Source organism: Amia ocellicauda, chromosome 6 (genome assembly GCF_036373705.1).
Source record: "Amia ocellicauda isolate fAmiCal2 chromosome 6, fAmiCal2.hap1, whole genome shotgun sequence".
NCBI classification, from domain to species: Eukaryota; Metazoa; Chordata; class Actinopteri; order Amiiformes; family Amiidae; genus Amia; species Amia ocellicauda.
In genome coordinates this window covers 47120363-47132798 of record NC_089855.1, presented here as the reverse complement: position 1 = coordinate 47132798, position 12436 = coordinate 47120363, and positions in this window count along the sequence as shown.

Here is a 12436-nt window from a genome sequence, read left to right as displayed (position 1 = left end):
GTGCTCAGAGCAGAGTTTAATAGTAAGACAGGGCTCAGAGCAGAGTTTAATAGTAAGACAGGGCTCAGAGCAGAGTTTAATAGTAAGACAGTGCTCAGAGCAGAGTTTAATAAGACAGTGTCTAAGAGCAGAGATTAATTATAAGAAAGTGTCTAAAAGCAGAGTTTAATAATAAGACCGTGTCTAAGAGCAGAGTTTAATAGTAAGACAGTGCTCAGAGCAGAGTTTAATAGTAAGACAGTGTCTAAGAGCAGAGTTTAATAGTAAGACAGTGCTCAGAGCAGAGTTTAATAGTAAGACAGTGCTCAGAGCAGAGTTTAATAGTAAGACAGTGTCTAAGAGCAGAGTTTAATAGTAAGATAGTGCTCAGAGCAGAGTTTAATAGTAAGACAGTGCTCAGAGCAGAGTTTAATTGTAAGACAGTGCTCAGAGCAGAGTTTAATAAGACAGTGTCTAAGAGCAGAGATTAATTATAAGAAAGTATCTAAAAGCAGAGTTTAATGAGCTGCTGTATTGCAGGTACAGTCTGATCAGGTGGAGTGGTGTGGAGATGGTCAGGGACTGTACGTTCCTGCCCTCTAGGGGCAGATTAAATGCCAAAACTGGTTGCCTTGTTGCATATTTTAATCAAATGGGAAGTATTTTAAAAATGTTTTATTGTACAGTGCTGTGAAACAAATCTTGGACAAATACAGGAGTTGCAATATATGGATTTTATATTGGTAATGCTAATCTACTCAATCTCTATTAATACATTATTTATTTATTTATTGACACACAAGAAAACACATACAAGAGCAATACAACGTGCATTAATACAGTAACTTTTTTCAAACATAATACAATTACAGGTTCAACATTGTGTTATCAGCTACTGTTCTCACTGACTGTGATTTAGAAATTAAAAACATGGAGTGAAATTGATCACATCATTTTAGAGCCAGCAGGAGGCTGTGGTGTCTCTGTCCATCAGCAGTACAGGCTACTGGGATCTAAAGGAAGACTGTGAGAAAATAAAGAAAAAGTCAGTGGCTTGTAGATTTCATAGCCGAACTCCATCTTCTTCACTGCAATAAAGCTAAGATCACGCACACACACAGGTCTGAAGTTAATGCTGCACATCCTCTCTGAGCACTTCTGCATGTAGCCTCCGAGGGCTCCCCAGTGCACAGCTGTGTGCAATGCCGCTCTGTCCATTGACAAAAACAGCTGATTGGCGCAATCACACCCTCCCCCCTCTGAGTCTCTGTGTGTGTGCCTGTCAGTTGCAAGAAGGAGATCAGTGTATGTGTGTCTGTGTGTCTAGTGAGTTGGATCTGTGCTCTCACACTACAGAGCCGCTGCAAGCACATGTAGCCGCCTGAGGTCAAAGCTCCCCGCCTGGGATTCAAACTGCACACCACCGGCGCCCCTCCGAGCTCCACACTGTGGCAGCTCCAGCGCAGTACAGTGTTAAGCCCTCTACTGCAAAAGACCGGGTTTCCCACCACGGGAGGCTTAACACTAGTACTTTTACTGAGGGGTTATGTCACTTTACAATGGGCTCAATATATACTGAATGAGCCCCATTATACACAGCTCATAGCAACACTGATGTGCCCATGCCATGTAAAAATACTCATGTTTCAATTCACACACATTTCCCTCTGGAAATTGTCACCTTCTCTGTGCTCTCCACAATCTCCATGTCAATGCGCTCTGATTTCTGCTGAAATGCTTTTCTTGACAGTGGCAGCCATAAGGAGGGCCCTGACAGGAGCATGGGGAGTGCTGGGGGCGGCAGTGAGAGGGGCAGTGCTGTGGGCAGCAGCAGGAGTGGCCCAGGGAGGAGCAGCAGGAGTAGAAGCAGAAATATTACAGAGAGCAGGACAGGAACCACTGTTGGGCCCAGTCACAAGGATGGCAGCAGAACTGGCAAACACAAGAGCCGCAGCAGAACTGGCGCCTGTAGGGGTAGGAACAGGGGTAACGGCACTGGTGCTGGCGCTGGGAGGTAGGAGGGTAGGAGGAGCGGGGCTGACAACCGCAGGAACAGGGACAGCCCTGTCTGCAGCGGCAGGACTGTGGTGCTGGGAGCTCTGGGCAGGGCAGTACAGAGAGCCACACAGCTGAGAGCAGGAGCAGGGAGGCAGTGTGTGAGAGGCATTAGTGAGGGCAGCAGCGTCAGTGGGAGTGGTGCCAGGGATGGGAACACTAGTGTAGCTGGGTTATTTCTTCATTATATATTCTTGTTTTTTTCTTTCTCTTTATTTTTGTGAACTTCAAGACTTTCATTGTGGCTTGATTATAGTCTAGATTATAGAAATCATTTGGTTTAGTAAAAGAGTTGTCAATAAGTTCCTAGTTAGTTTGTTTTAGTTGGGGCTTTGATTCACGCTACACACATAGGGAGCACATGGTAGATTAGGATGGTTTAGTTCAGAAGCATTGAGGATGCAGATGCGGGTAAGACATGTTATTCAGCTTTCCTCTTGAGTTTATGCTAACAACCATAAAGTCATGCATTTGGGTTGTTTCATGGTTTTCATTGTGAATACTTTGTAGAAGCATGCGCAATGTTGTTGCATCGAACTTCAGATTGTAAATGACGATTGTATTATTTGAATGGTGTAATCTCAACATTTTATTTTTGCGTTCCGTAGGATTGTATTTGTTTGTTCATTTTTTTATGCTCAAATTGTGTAACTATTGTTGTGAAGAAAAATACTAGTTGAACATATATTATGCTCCAAGTGATTCTGAGGTAATGTAGTGTATGCATTGTTTGCAATGTGACTGTAGTCTCTCAGCATTGGGAGAAGCATTGTGGAGGCAGATGCAGGTAGTGGGATAGAGCTTGTGATTTATACGGGCATGTGTTATTGCAGCCCCATGCTACTTCTGTGCAGAATAAACAGCAGTGTCCCAAACTCCAGTGTCCGGTCTAGCTGATTCCTCTCTCCATAAGCGGTGATACCATCACTACATGTTCAAGTCTGCTACACTAGCAGTAGAAGCTGAGTTTCTGGCACTGGCGATGGGAACGCAGCTGGGAACAGCAGGAGGTGGCAGTAGAGGCTGAGGGAGTGGCACTGAGGGCAGCAGCAGGGCAGCCCTGACAGCAGCAGTAGGATTGGGGGCAGCGCTGGGTGTAATAGCTGCAGCTGAGCTGGGGAGCATCAGGAGCAGCTGAATATTTGACAGTAGTGGCTGGGGCAGCGTGAACAGCACTGGGAGAAGCTGCAGTTGCAGGGGCTGCACTATGAGCGCTGTGGGCAGGAGGAGCCACACTGGGATAAACGCAGCAGCTAGTACTGCTCAGTGCAGCTTCCCTCAGCGTCGGAGCGAAGATGGCAACCTTAGTGGCTACGCGGACAGCCAGCAAACCCAGTAAGTCGAGTCAGGGAGCTGTACAGGGCTTGGTGCATTAGATTGCAGGTATACAGTATACAGGTATACTGACATATTTGGCACCCCATGTCTTCTCAAGGGGATGCAAAATATTTCAACACGTATTCTGAAATATTTAGCACCTCATGTCATCTCAAGGGGGCTGCCAAATATTTTCTTCTCTCTCCCTCTGGGTGCCTCCTCAGCGTGGCTCCCATAAGATGCTTCTTCCTGGTCGATGACGCGGACATTCATCTTTTCTCCCACATGTGGTTTGTATCCGTATTTCTGACACCAAATGTAGCGACCTTGGCTTTTTGAGGTTGGTGATTCAGTAAAGATAAATAAAACAGATTTCAAGCAAACTGAGGCTTTATTTAAGCAAACCAGGAGGTACTTCTACTTTCCCTCCATGCCGTTACTTACAACACTAGCACTCAGGTGTTCACTCTATCCTGCTCCAACTACTACTTCCCAAGCAGCGCATCACCGCCCTCTAAAATACCCCCCTGGTCATTTGCCTCCCACCTGCCAATTACCAACATCCCTCCCTAACCCAACTCAGTAACACCCCAGGCATACACATACACACAGACAGACAGACAGACAGACAGGGTCCCCAGACTGACCCGCCCACCCTCCATTCACAGTTTTACGACCCCCCCCATCCCTTAGGCTGCCCTACTGACGCACACAGACTCGCTCTCACAGACCCCCACCAGGAATGCAACAATATATATATATATATATATATAAAGAATGAAAACCTTCAATGTCTTACATTTCTTGTGATGTATAGGTTTCATATGATCATTATATTTATATAAAATTAAGTAATTTGCTGCACTGTACCAAGCGCAGTGATTTGTGTGACAAGTAGAGTGCTTGCTGTGAGCTTGGTGCTCTGAGGGGTAAAGGATACATTTACACTGTATTAAAGCATAGCTGCTGAATAAATATAACAACCTGAATTGTTTTTCTAGGAGTCCAGTAGATCCCCAAAATCATGCTTTTATTTTTAAAAGTGAACATGAAAATTGCCACTACTAATCCCAGACCCTAACCCCTTACCCCAGGTTACTTTGAGAAGACTAACATGGTCCCATGGAAAAAAATATTATTGTACTGTATTTTAATTATGTTTTTGTTGTGTTGTGTGATAATGTAGTAAATTCAAATACTCAAGGTTCTCAAAGTTAGCAAGACCTTTTGTTCCAAGATTGACAGATTGTGAGACAAGGAAACCTGCAAATAGAGGTAGCATGAGGAAGCATAGAGAGAAACTGTACAGCAATCCAGAGCTTCTTGAGGAATACAGAAGAAAGGAAAGAGAGGTAGAGGGCAAGAGAGGAACATATGAGACCAAAGTGTTTCTATCTACTCTAATCTTTCAGAGAGGTTTGGCAGCACTTTGCACTATTATTCCTATAAACCAACACAAATGGTTCACTTATGTTTAAGAAAGAAATAATAGACTTTCTACTCTAAACTCCTATGAATGCTTGACGTTATTCTACTTTAGCCTAAGGCACAGTTCTTAACATGCTGCTTTATTTGTATTGCTTTAGAAACATAATAGAAGTAGTACAGAAGAGCCTGGGGCCAGGTGAAAAATAAATTAATAGTGTTTTGACTTTCAAACATGACATTTCGACTTAAAGTAACAAAAACTTGACAGTGTGACTTTTAAACATAGTTCCTTTCTAAAGAGGAATGACAGGTAACTGTAAGGAAGCAATACCGTGGCGTATGTATGGCTTGAGATAAAATGGCTGATGATTGCAACATTATTGATTTTCTCCAGGATCGGTGAGTTGAAGAAGACCTACTTGGAGTTATTCAGGAACAAAAGGTGAGTTGCACACAGTTGCACACATAATTTGTCTGCTGCATTTGACTGAATCATTTTGGAGACCTACTTTTGATTTCATGTTTTAATAAACTAAAAATGAATCGCAATATGTTACAATCAATTTCAGGATTTGGGTTATCTTTGAATATATAACTTATTTGTGGGTTAAGCATGTAAAAATACAACATGCTAAATAAATGAGTCGTAAAGAAAACAAAAAATATATATACCGGTTAAATAAATAAATTTGTTTTTTTTGTCTCATGCATTAAATGGGAGGATCACTTATTAGGGGCTAATGATTAATGCATGAGACTGGGCAGTGTCTTCACCTCAGTTGTACAAATTGTACAAATGCAATTTAATACTATATATACACTGATCAGCCACAACATTATGACCACTGACAGGTGAAGTGAATAACACTGATATTCTCGTTATCATGGCACCTGTTAGTGGGTGGGATATATTAGGCAGCAAGTGAACATTTTGTCCTCAAAGTTGATGTGTTAGAAGCAGGAAAAATGCGTAGCCGCAGACCAGTCAGTGTGCCCATGCTGACCCCTGTCCACTGCCGAAAGCACCTACAATGGGCATGTGAGCATCAGAACTGGACCACAGAGCAATGGAAGAAGGTGGCCTGGTCTGATGAATCACGTTTTCTTCTACATCACGTAGATGGATGCATGTGCGTCGCTTACCTGGAGAACACATGGCACCAGGATGCACTATGGGAAGAAGGCAAGCTGGCAGAGGTAGTGTGATGCTTTGGGCAATGTTCTGCTAGGAAACCCACCTACCTAAGCATTGTTGCAGACCATGAACACCCTTTCATGGACAAGGTATTCCCTGATGGCATTAGCCTCTTTCAGCAGGATAATGCACCCTTTTACAAAGCAAAAATGTTTCAGGAATAGTTTGAGGAACACAACAACGAGTGTCTACACATCAAGGTGTTGACTTGGCCTCCAAATCCCCCAGACCTCAATCCAATCGAGAATCTGTGGGATGTGCTGGACAAACAAGTCCGATCCATGGAGGCCCCACCTCACAACTTACAAGACTTAAACGTCTTGGTGCCAGATACCACAGCACACTTTCAGAGGTCTAGTGGAGTCCATGCCTCGACGGGTCAGGGCTGTTTTGGTGGCAAAAGGGGGACCTACACAATATTAGGCAGGTGATCATAATCTTATGGCTGATCGGTGTATATATCTATCTATCTACATTTACATTTACCCCACGATTAATAAGAAAAGCATATTATTGCCTGTGCAGATATATGACGCAAAATTATTATTTTAAATTTGTATTATAAATATATTTTAGAGGCATATGGATTTCAACATATTTTGATTGGCTTTTACTTAATTCCCGTTTGCAGTTTAACAATGTGCATGTCTGTCCTACCATTTTAGTATACAATTATGAGTGTGTAGCGTATTGTACACTTATACATTTCAGTTAAAGAAGTGAATTTATGTATCACCTTATCAAGAATCCTAGAATCTTGTAGAACTCAATTTCTGCAATATTTGGACACAGACACCAATTCCAAAGATATAAATTCTGAAATGTATTAAAAACAAAGATAAATTGTAGCACTACACTGGTTATACAAAAATGGAAAAACTAATTAAAATTCACTCAAGATCAACAAATCAAAGTCAAATCACTTCCGTGAATCAAAGACCATGGCTCGCATATGATAATACTGTCATTAGTATTGTTAGTCGAACATCAACTAACTATGCAGGTTAGTATTTATGTCAAATAACTTCTCGTTATATATCAGTTTACGTTTGGGTGCCGAGAAAGATCCTATCATATCTTGTTACCACAATTCTCCGTAATTGATTATTATTCAATGATTAAGGATAGGCAGGCCCACCAATAATCTAGTGTCTATTAACGTGTGTCAATTTCAGACTAAACGGTTAGTTAGAGCGTTCACTGCAGTGCCTTTATTACCTTTTAGCTTGACTTTATCTTTAAGTATACAATGAAGAATATGTGTGAGAAACAAATTCCTCACTTTCATTCCATACAAGACATGTACAAGAGGTGCCACTGCCACATCAACTTTTAGAACACTAATACATTGGTAAAATTGAAAGGAATGTAAACTTGTGACAATTATATACACTCCCCAGACTTTGGGTCAAATGCAAATGTAACCTGCCCTACTCTTTGCATTTGACTTGGTATTTGTATTCTGAATTACAACTTGAGACTCAACTCTTTTGGCTGGTTTCATAACCCTGATCACTAATCTTAGAAATCCTTAACTGGGTTAACATTTAACTAGTCCAAGATTCCTACTGATCAGGTTCTGTTTAAATGACCAGAACTAAAAATAATTGAAATGCTCAGATTTGATCAATTATCAATCCAATTGAGTGTTCAATTAAGTCATTCAGAGCTCAGTTGGAAAACAAACCAGCAGACGCCAAGGGTCCCGTGAACACTTATGAAACTTACTTCCATACCTGGTAATTATTCTTAATAACATGATTACTGTGTTTATATAGCAACTGCATAAACCACATATGAAGACTCTGTATCGGAATGATGAAGAAAGTGTCTTATATTAACTATATAATGTTTTATATTGATGTTAGGATTAGAAATGGCTTGCCTCCACTCCTGGGACCAAAGCAAGGGTGAGTATCTTTAAATCTACCACCCTATAATATTTAGATTTGATCTCGGGATTGTTTGAGGCTATCAGATTGTAATTAAAAAAGTGAACCTGTGGAAAAGTAGAGGTAAAACAAATAGAAAGGTTGACTATACAGGGGAGGTTCACAATAGGGTGAACTCCAGGTAAGACAGATCTGCGGGGAGAGATACCAAAGGAACCGAAAGGTACGAGGAGGCCTGCTGAGCCCCAGGTTAAGCAAGGAAATCCTTGTACGCCAGGGCCAGACTTAGTGGCAGTCAATAACCAGACGGAACCAGAGGTACTGTGAAGTCCAACGATATAGGCCCACCGTTGGCAAAGATAGGATTGGCATAATGGCATTACAAGACGTGTCTATATGTGAATACCTACAAGAGAAGTTTACGAAACTTCAACTTAAAATGGAAAAGGCAGGATGGGATCCTAACTAGGTTCCCAAACAGCATAGAGAATGGTGGAATAAGGAAAAGAGGGAGAAAAACAATAAAGCTTCCGTAATTATTTGTCAATATAGTGCGAAATTAGAGAAGAAACTAATCACAATGGATGAGGAAAATACAGCAAGAATAAAATAATTAAGAGAGAAGGTCGCCGAGATGCAAACAGAGATAGATAATGACAAAAGAATTAGAAATGAGGAAGATAAAAAACAATGAATGAACTAATAATGTAGGGAAACAATGCACAAGCACCTTGGGGGCACATATACAAGGTGATGAACCCGACTGGGATGATTTAGACCAAAAGGCTTGGGAATATGAATGCAAAAAATATGGGGGATGTGGATTTGGTGCCTCTGCCCCTCCACCATATAAACACTCAGACAACCCCACTGAGTCTAAACTTTACCCAGATTTGAGTTAATTCAAGTCAGAGAAAGTAAAATTAGCACCCATAGAGACACGCACTAGGCAACATTGCGATGCTGATGAAAATTTACACGCATTAACAACGTCGGTGCATTGTCCCTTTACGCCCGGAGAGAAATGCACAATCTTAAGCTACCTTCCAAAACTTAAACCCAATCATGGGAATCTAGACTTCTAGGAAAAATTAAATGAGATGTTAGATGTACACCAAATGCACGCTAAAGACGTACACATAATAATTAAAACTAAATGTCCAAGGCCAATCTGGGATGGGTTAACCCCAGCACAGCAGGATGGTACCTGGACAACTGTTGGAAATGATAATAATAATCAAAGGATCACTTGCTCCATCGAGGCTCTAAAGACAGCTCTCGGAGCAGGACAGGAAAATTGGGGTATAGTCTGTGGCCTCGTACAGAAGCCAGGAGAGACTTGCTACGATTATGGGGCTCCTTAATTATTGCCGCACTTTCATCCCTAATTTCACACAAGCCACAGGTCCGATACAGGCGCTAATCAAAGGGTGCCCGGCTCCCTTGGACCCCATAGACTGGGGACATGTACAGGAAATGGCCTATCGTGTAATAAAAAAGGCTCTCAGCAATGCCCCCGCCCTAGGGTTACCAGATCATACTAAACCATTTCACCTCTACTGTTCCCAGGCTGGGATCTATTATACAGCAGTTCTGACACAGGAACATGGGGATAGGCAACGTCCCGTCGCCTATTACTCCACAAAGCAACCCACGGTAGCAGCAGGCATGCATCGCTGTATGGCAGCAGTAGACTGCGCCTCTTGGGCAGTGCAGGCATGCGAGCCCATTGTAATGAACACACAGTTGATTCTGCACACAGGACACACGTTAGTTGAATTATTACACACCGGCAAATTGCGTTCAGTCTCCGATAGTAGACGAGCTAGATGGGAAGCTGTTTTGCTCCCCAGAGATAAATCCACACACATAATAAAAGACACACGAGTAAACCCAGCAGATGGGATGTTAGGGGAGGGAGAAGAGCATACATGCTCTGAGCTGGTGCTCCAGGAGGACCACAGTCAGTTCCTAGAAAACCCCCTCACAGACCCTGACTTAGAACTATATGTTGACGGAACCAGGAAAATAATACATGGAATCCCCCACACTGGGTGGGCGGTGGTATTGGATGATAGCACCGTCGTAAAATCTGGATCCCTCCCAGGACACTGTTCAGCCCAGGTGGCAGAACTTGTGGCGCTGACAGAGTCATTAAAAATAGCGAAAGACATTAAAATTAACATTATCACTGACAGTCGCTATGCATTTGGAGTAGTACACGACTATATGGCGACCTGGGAAAGTAGAGCATTTATAACAACAGCAGGGGAAGTAATAAAAAATTATGAGTATGTTATAGCCCTAGCTCAGGCAGCACACCTTCCAGAAAAGGTAGCAGTAGTTAAAGTGAAAGCTCATCAGAGTCTTTCTGATGATGGATGCCCATGCACCCGTGGGAATCACTTTGCAGACCTAGCTGCGAAAAAGGCAGCAGAGACAGGCAGTCATGTGATGTTAGCAGGATTCCCCTGCTCTAGTAAACTTGTGAGTATCCTAGAACCAGAAACTACTGACCTCGCACAGCTACAGAAAGACTGTGAAGAGGATGAAGTACAAGAGTGGGTTAAGGGAGGTGCAATGCACTCAGATGGTTTGTGGCGAAGTCCAGAAGTGTATTAGGTCTACGCTTCTGGACCAGTACCATGGCCCAGCTCACACGGGTCGCAAGGCCATGTTAACTCAATTGCGTGAACACTGGTGGTGGCCTGGCATAGGCAGGGACACTGCGAAGTGGTGTCAACAGTGTATTCCCTGCGCACAAGTAAACTCAGGTAAACCAATCAAAGTCACTAAATCACACCAGCCCCGGCCTCGAGGTCCGTGGGGAAAATATTCAAATTGACTTTACAGGACCCCTGACAAAATGTCATGGGAAGTCCTATTGCCTGGTAATAATTCATCATTTCACAAAATGGGTTGAGGCTTTCCCCTGCAGGGACTGCTCTGCCACCACTGCAGCACGAGTCCTAGCGACTAAGGGTATTCCCTGACAATTGGACTCAGATCAAGGGACTCATTTCACTGGTAAGGTAATGAAGGAAGCATGTTTACTGCTAGGGGTAAAAACAATTTCATATACCATATCACCCTCAGAGTTCAGGCTTAGTGGAGCGCACTAACCGGACACTGAAGGAGAGTTTGGCAAAAGCCCTGTTAACTACAGGCAAGGGATGGACAGTAGCGCTCCCCGCTGTGCTGTATAAACTTAGAGCGTCACCTAATCGGAGTACTCAGCTTTCTCCATATGAGTTAATGACAGGGAGAGCTCTGCAACTATCTTAAACAGTATGTGGCACAGCTATGTACACACTTACAAAAACTTAGAACACAAGCACGTGATCTCCAGTCCCTCAGGGACTTGGAACTCAAAGAGGAAATGCCAACAACGCTTCCTGAGTTTGGTTCACAAGTAATGTGTAAAATAATCCCAAGCAGACCAGGGCTCAGGCCCAAATGGACAGGACTGCATAATGTCATTCTTTCTACAGACACTTCAGTCTGTATTGACGGACAGGAGGTGGGTACTAGATGGAAACATTGGTCACAAGTTAAAAATTATAATCCAGGAGGACTGTGTACTAAACCTTTCTTTTCCTAGGAAAGCAACAGTTGCAGATTTCCTGAATTGTGAGCGACATTCCTCTAACTGGTAAAGGTTTTGTCCCCCTACAGGTACTAAGAGATAATCCAGTATGAAGACGACTGTGTACACTACAGTATTTGGACTGATCTGCCTGTCCTTAGTTGAATCAGGGACAGATAACAAATTCATCCAAATGACACGCACCTATGCAAATGCCCTTAATAAGATGAAATGTTGGGTTTGTTCCCACATTCCACACGACACTAAGAAAGGGGTTCCAATGATCACCATTCCATTTACACACCCTAAACGTGAGATAGGGGAAGGAGACAGGTTTGCCTCCATACTATTCCCTATGTATGGAGTCGGAAGAGCAATAAAATAAATCAGATTAGTAGCTGGTATATTAGAAACATTAAGTATCTCTACAATTGAAGTCCAGAACAGGCTAGCTCTAGATTTCCTGCTAGCAGCACATGTGCCATTATTGGGCAGGAATGCTGTACTTACATACCAGAGAACCCCTAACACATTGGTAATCTTATAGAGCACATTAGGAAAGCAACTACAAAGATACACCAGTCCTCCGGAGGAAAAACCCTCTGGGGATGGCTTGCTGATACCTTTGGCAATATGGGTATGATTTTGTTACAAGGATTGATATTAGTAGTTACTATTTTGCTATGTCTGTATGTTTATTTTTTATGTCTTAAATGCACTGTTCGAAGAGCATCTCAACAATTATGTAAACCTCATAATGTATGTACTGTGGTTACAGCTGCAATCAAAACACCTGCATTGGCCGACTTACTCTAAATTTCTACTAAACGACACCGTCCCTCACTCGGGAGGAGCAAAACTCACACACCCATTGACACAAATCTTATTCTATCCCCTTGGTTCTGGAGGCTCCATGTGACTGAGGACAAATGGATTTAGTATAAATAAAACCTCATGACTCAAGGAAAACTGAAGGATGCACTG